This window comes from Bos grunniens, chromosome 1 (assembly GCF_055505025.1).
Source record: "Bos grunniens cultivar Pamir isolate PY7600 chromosome 1, Bosgru_T2T1.0, whole genome shotgun sequence".
NCBI classification, from domain to species: Eukaryota; Metazoa; Chordata; class Mammalia; order Artiodactyla; family Bovidae; genus Bos; species Bos grunniens.
In genome coordinates this window covers 86,320,491-86,327,091 of record NC_141165.1, presented here as the reverse complement: position 1 = coordinate 86,327,091, position 6,601 = coordinate 86,320,491, and the positions used below count along the sequence as shown (strand labels likewise).

General features: G+C 41.1%; 1 pseudogene across 1 annotated transcript; it reads left to right on the top strand.

Moving 5' to 3' along the window:
* The first annotated feature begins 3,787 nt into the window (after positions 1-3,787).
* LOC147379826 (small ribosomal subunit protein uS14 pseudogene) lies at positions 3,788-4,855 on the top strand (annotated as a pseudogene). The gene has a single exon (XR_015163926.1). The product of XR_015163926.1 is annotated as a small ribosomal subunit protein uS14 pseudogene (transcript).
* The last annotated feature ends 1,746 nt before the right edge of the window (positions 4,856-6,601 follow it).

Genomic DNA, 6,601 nt, shown 5'->3' with positions numbered 1-6,601 from the left:
CCATTAAAAAGAATACATTTGAATCAGTTCTAATGAGGTGGATGAAACTGGAGCCTATTATACAGAGTGAAGTAAGCCAGAAGGAAAAACATCAATACAGTATACTAACGCATGTATATGGAATTTAGAAAGATGGTAACAATAACCCGGTGTACGAGACAGCAAAAGAGACACTGATGTATAGAACAGTCTTATGGACTCTGTGGGAGAGGGAGAGGGTGGGAAGATTTGGGAGAATGACATTGAAACATGTAAAATATCATGTAAGACACAAGTTGCCAGTCCAGGTTCGATGCACGATACTGGATGCTTGGGGCTAGTGCACTGGGATGACCCAGAGGGATGGTATGGGGAGGGAGGAGGGAGGAGGGTTCAGGATGGGGAACGCATGTATACCTGTGGCAGATTCATTTTGATGTTTGGCAGAACTAATGCAATTATGTAAAGTTTAAAAATAAAATAAAATTTAAAAGAAAAAAATAAAAAGAATATATATATATGTGTGTGTATAACTAAATCACTTTGCTATACACCTGAAACTAACACACCATTGTAAATCAACTATACTCCAACTAAAAATTATATATGTATATGTATACACACACACACATATACATCTTTATTTAGAACAAATATTTGAAGCTAGCGTAACAACTTGAGCAAGCCATGAATGATTTTTTCCCCTCTGTTAACTACTTTTCTCTGTGCTTCAGGGATCTCCTGAGTCACAGGGGAGCATGTAGGTAGGGGTCCCTTGTGTCACGGGAAATGTGCAAAGGATCATCCAGAGAGCCATGGGAACCAGTGGGCACGGGTCCATTTCATGGGCTAATTTTTAAAAAATCTACTGAGGTATAATTTACATGCAAGAATAATGCATCCATTTTAGGAGTACTGTCTAATGAGTTTTCAAGATATTTGAACATTTACATGACTTTTAATATCTGGTATGTTTCCTAGTGTAGCTAACAGTACCAGTCAGTGGCCTGGCAAGAAATAGATGGCCAATTACACTGGATAATTTGAGAAGAGGGATTATTTACAAAGGCGTGGGCATGGTGTAGGGAAGGCACAAGATGGTTCCATGTAGCAGCGCCAGACAGCTGTTCCCACTCCATTCTCGGGGCAGAAAGAAGGAAGCAGCCACCAGAGCCCAGGAGGAGAGGCTCTGGTGCAAGGGAGACGGTGTGGAGGGTGTGCCCTCACAGAGGCATAGCCCGCCAAACTGTGGCGATCCTGCAGAGCAGTCAAGCAGATGTATGGTTCAGTCATACTCTCCCTTCTCTGATTTCTTGCCAGGGCTCCCCTCGGCATGATTCAACTAGGCATCAGAGGGCCAGGGAGCCCCCGAGTTTAGTCCTTACAACTTACAGTCCTCCTGGGGCATTCCCAGGACAAGGGTGAAAAAAGGATCATCAAAAGATACATGTTATACTGCTTAGTGAGTCTAAAGTAGCAAGACTTCTTGTTTTGAGGGTGGTGAATGTAGAGGAAGGATCATTTCAAGCTCAGCAGTTCCTCAGCCCATGCCATGCTGCTGCTGCTAAGTCGCTTCAGTCATGTCCGACTCTGTGCAACCCCAGAGACGGCAGCCCACCAGGCTCCCCCGTCCCTGGGATTCTCCAGGCAAGACTACTGGAGTAGGTTGCCATTGCCTTCTCCAATGCATGAAAGTGAAAAAGTGAAAGTGAAGTCGCTCAGTTGTGTCCATCTCTTAGGGACGCCATGGACTGCAGCCCACCAAGCTCCTCCATCCATGGGATTCTCCAGGCAAGAGTACTGGAGTGGGGTGCCATTGCCTTCTCCACAGCCCATGCCATAGGACCCATATTAATTAATCTGATGCGTAATAACATAACCCTAGTGTTGTCTTGATATGACACATCTATATTATCTCAGCCAGGAGCTTGGGCATGGCTGTGTTTTCTGCTAGGGTCTCACCAGGCTGCAGTCAATATGTTGGCCAGGGTTAATTCTCATTTGGAGGCTCCACTAGGGGAAGGATCCACTCCCCTGCTTTCGTGGTTGTTGGCAGCTTTCAGTTCCTTGCAGCTATGGTACAGAGAACTTGAGAATTTTTGCTGGTTTTTGGAGGGAGGGTGCCCTCAGCTCCTGGTTTTGGAGGGAGGGAGCCCATTCACAGTCCCCTGCCACGTGAGGCATGGCCTCAAACACTTTTTTTTTTAACCAGAATAATCAACCTGGGAAGTAAAAAAGGTGCAAAGGGGAAGAATGAGAAGTACCAAGGGGTCCCAGAAGTAGCCGATCCCAGAAAAACATCAGCAAGTGTTCATTTGTAGAAGGTGAGGGCCCATTCTGAGTTGGAAGCCCTATGAGTGGATCCCAGGACAAATAAAGAAGGGCAAAGGCAAGAGCGTTGGAGGGGGTGGCAGAGGAAAGTGGAGAGGAAAGGTCAAAAAATTACACAGGCTCAGTGGTGGCAGATTTAAGAGAGGGAATCCCTTTAGAAAGCAGAGGCAGTATTTCTTGGTAGCAGCTGCTGGTGAGGCAGGAAAGGAAGGAAGTGAAAGGAGTAAGAGACTGCCAGAAACAATGAGATTCTCGAATTGATATGGAAAAATAAGAGTAGCTGGAATATTGTGAGAGAAAAAAAGAGCCATGGGAGGTACCTTGCTGCTGCTGCTATGTCGCTTCAGTTGTGTCCGACTCTGTGTGACCCCATAGACGGCAGCCCACCAGGTCCCCCGTCCCTGGGATTCTCCAAGCAAGAACACTGGAGTGGGTTGCCATTTCCTTCTCCAATGCATGAAAGTGAAAAGTGAAAGTGAAGTCGCTCAGTCAGGTCCGACCCTTAGCGACCCCATGGACTGCAGCCTTCCAGGCTCCTCTGTCCATGGGATTTTCTAGGCAAGAGTACTGGAGTGGGGTGCCACTGGGAGGTACCTTACTCTATCATAAAACTTCAGTGACTAAAATAATGTGCTATCAAGGCATGAGTGGATAGCATGCCTGTGGAACAAAACAGGAAATCCGGATATAGACTCTAATGTGTGTGGAAACTTAGCTTATAAGTAGGTTCTCAGATTAGTGACAGTAATGGGTTTTTAAAATATGGTGTTGGGGAAGTTGAATAGAGAGTGAAAAAAAATAATAAAGTTGGACAATACTTACTCCCTACACCAGGTTAAACATCAAATGAGTCAAATATTGAAATGTAAAAAAATGAAACCATATAAAATATACATGTATTGAGGGGAAAAGGTAACTTTTATAGTGTGAAGAAAATTCTTTCAACAACAAAAAAATCAATCCACTTTTTCAAATGTCTGAAAAATAAAACTATCTGAAAGTCAAAAACTTTAGCATGGCAAAAAAAAAAAAAGCCTTATAATTAAAGTCAAATGATAAATGGAAAACTGGTGTCAAAAGACAAGACCTGGGAATTCTCTGGCAGTCCGGTGGTTAGTACATACCTGTGCCTCGGTGGTCAAGTGATCAGCATTGCTCGAAGCAAATAGGGAAGTGTGATGATGTCTGTACAGAAGTGTTTACTGGCCTGAGACCACTGATGATTAAAGCTGACTTTCGAAGCATGAGGCTGTTACTGATTGGTTGGTTTTCAGATATGTATTCAATGAACCAAACTGTCATTGATTGATTAGACAGGTTTATAACCGGTTCTGGTGGTTACTTATTACCATGACTATCAAACAATCAATCTTTTCCTACCTGTGTGGGGGGACTTATTTCTATAGGGAAATTTTTTGTAACTAATTACTAAGAAAACGTCAATCTTCCTAATTACATTAAGAGCCCATAGGAATTGAGAAGAAAGTCTAACAAACCAATAAAAAAATAAGCAAAAAATGCAAACAGAAAATAAATACAAATGGTCTTGGAACATTGAGGAAAAAAAACCCTTCCTTTTGCCTCCTTGCAGCCGAGAAAGCAACATGGGTCACCAGCAGCTCCACTGGAGCCATCTGAGAAAATTCGGCCAGGGTTCTCGCTCTTGCCGGGTCTGCTCAAACCAGCACTGTCTGAACCGGAAATACGGCCTCCATAGTGCCGCCAGTGTTTCCGCCAGTATGTGAAGGACATCGGCTTCATTAAGTTGGACTAACTGACTTCCTTAAATGGATCATCCAGCACATCTGCCTTAACAATACTAGCTCTTTGTATATAAAATACAAGTTTTAAAAACTTAAAAAAAAAAAAAACCCTCAATCTCACTTAAAATACATGTTTCCTGTAGTAACTGCTGTCAAGACTCTGGAGAAATACACAAACCACCTTCTGTAAAATTAAACTGTCAAAATAACTTTTGACATTTAGAGACAATTTAATGCAGAAGCCACTAAATTTGTTTAATTTTTTAAAATTTATTTTTAAAAATTTTATTAAGTATAGCTGATTTATAATGTGTTAGATTCAGATGTACAGAACAGCAATATATATATTTTTAATATATGTATTATATATATACTCTTTTTCAAGTTCTTTTCCCATATAGTTTATTATAAAATATTGAGTAGAGTTCCCTGTGCTATACAGTACGTCCTTGTTGCTTGTCTATTTTATATATAGTAGTGTGTGTGTGTGTGTGTTAACCCCAGCCTCTAATTTATCCTTCTGCCCAAGAAGCCACTAAATTTGGAATAAGTGTTTCAGTATAAAATATGTAATGCATGAATTATTTTTTTAAGCCAAAAGAGGCATGATTGTGTTTCAGCTCCCATGGTAGCTTTTGTTATTATTCAAAATTAAAATGACCACTTCTTCCCAACCAGAGACCTGAGTCTTAGGTAATTAGACCTCTTCTCTACTTTTTGGTGTGTGACCTACTTATCAGCACCAAAAAAAAAAAAAAAACTTCTAAAAATAAACTAAATTCGGATAATTTTTAGCTTTATACAAGTAAAAGCTTTAAATATAAGTTTTCTAAGCATTTTCCAATAGAATCAAGTACATTTTTTGTTTACAATGTGCTTTTCCAAACAGAATCGTTTTTGAGATCTTGAGATTTTTAAACACTGTTTTCAAGTCAGTGAGCTTGGAATGCAGTTGCATAAACTATAGCACTTCAAGCTCTTTGGAAGTAGATTCTCACATTGAAAGCAAATTGATTTAGTATTATTTCAGTGCCTCTTGCTAAGATTATTACATAATTCTTGTCATCTAATTTTTTTTTTTTTTTGCGGTCTAGAATTACTCTGGAGAGTTACTTCATTATGATCTATTTCCATTGCTAAAATGCCCTCCTTTAAATCTCATCCTGGTGTTCTATTATTTCTAGGATATCCTCCTAAGAGCTATAGAAATTTAGTGATGATGTCTGATGGCCTTAATTTTCTGTAGAGGAAATTTCAGAGAGGGGTTCTTGGTATTCCTGTGGGTGAGAATTAGAAAGCTTTTAGGGACTCAGGACAGTGGTGGCTTCAGGTGACTGTTAGTCTGTGTATAACAGGTGGCACAGAGAAACCTCACTCTCTCATCATCAGTTCTGGTTGAGATGGGGACACTCAAGTATAATCAGAGCAATAGGTACTAAACAACTGGCAGGGCTTCCTACAGGTGCTTGGGGAGGTTCTCCAGTTTACTTCCATACATTCTTAATGAGGTTTTACCTCTCCTGGGCGTTTTTGTTTAAGCATCATTTCCCATACATATTACTCCATCTTGTCAGGATAGCTTTCCAGTTTCTTGCTTTAGAGGTTTCAAGACATTTTTGTCCCAGAACCCATTAAGGGAAAACTCTGTTGTGCTTGTTTTCCCTCCTCTTATTGCTTATCTCCTGCCTGTTTTCTCAAGCCTGTCATTCCAAACTCTCCTGGAATATAAAAAAACACCATTTCCAGGGACTTCCCTGGCAGTCCAGTGGGTGAGGTTCCAAGTGATCCCACATACTGCCAGGCTGAAGAAACAAAAAAATCCCAACCCCTTTTCCAGACTCCTTCACCAGCAAGCTTCCTATTAAGTTCTATAGAGAGGTACTAGGAGGAAAGGGAAAAGGGGACATTTCTTTGCTGTTCCTCTCAGTGTTGGCAGTTGATCCCAAGCTTCCAAATGCCTTCAACTCCTCTAGAACCCTTTCAGAGCCCCAGCAGTAGCTGGGAGGTATGTCTCAAAAATCTGAACACCAAGTCTGCAGGATCCACTCTCCCACACATCCTGAGCACCTACATTCTAGTAACCAGAATCCTTCCCATGTGTTTCCAGCTTTGAGGGTGGTAGCCACTTCTCACAGTGATCATTTTTGGGTTATCTGTGTTCCCTTTTGTTCCAACACCTGTCTAACCATTTTTCTATACTGCATACTCTGTTCAAATACCTATTACAGTTTTCTTTTTCAGTGAACTGTGATCAATAAACCCAGTATAACCTACATCTGTCTAGTATAAACTGACCAGAGTGGGATTCTAATCCTGCAGTAAAAAACAGACACCTAAACCTTTTATGGGTTTTAAGAGATGAAGAGGAATGACACAAACGATGGATAAACTCAATTTATGATCCCCAACTGAGTGAAAACCTGGATTGAACTAGTTTCACAGACAGAGCCTAGGTGCAGCAGCCTGGGACCACAAAAGCCAAGTTGAAGAGAAATGTAAAGTGAAATGTAAAGTAAGAGAAGGAAGGG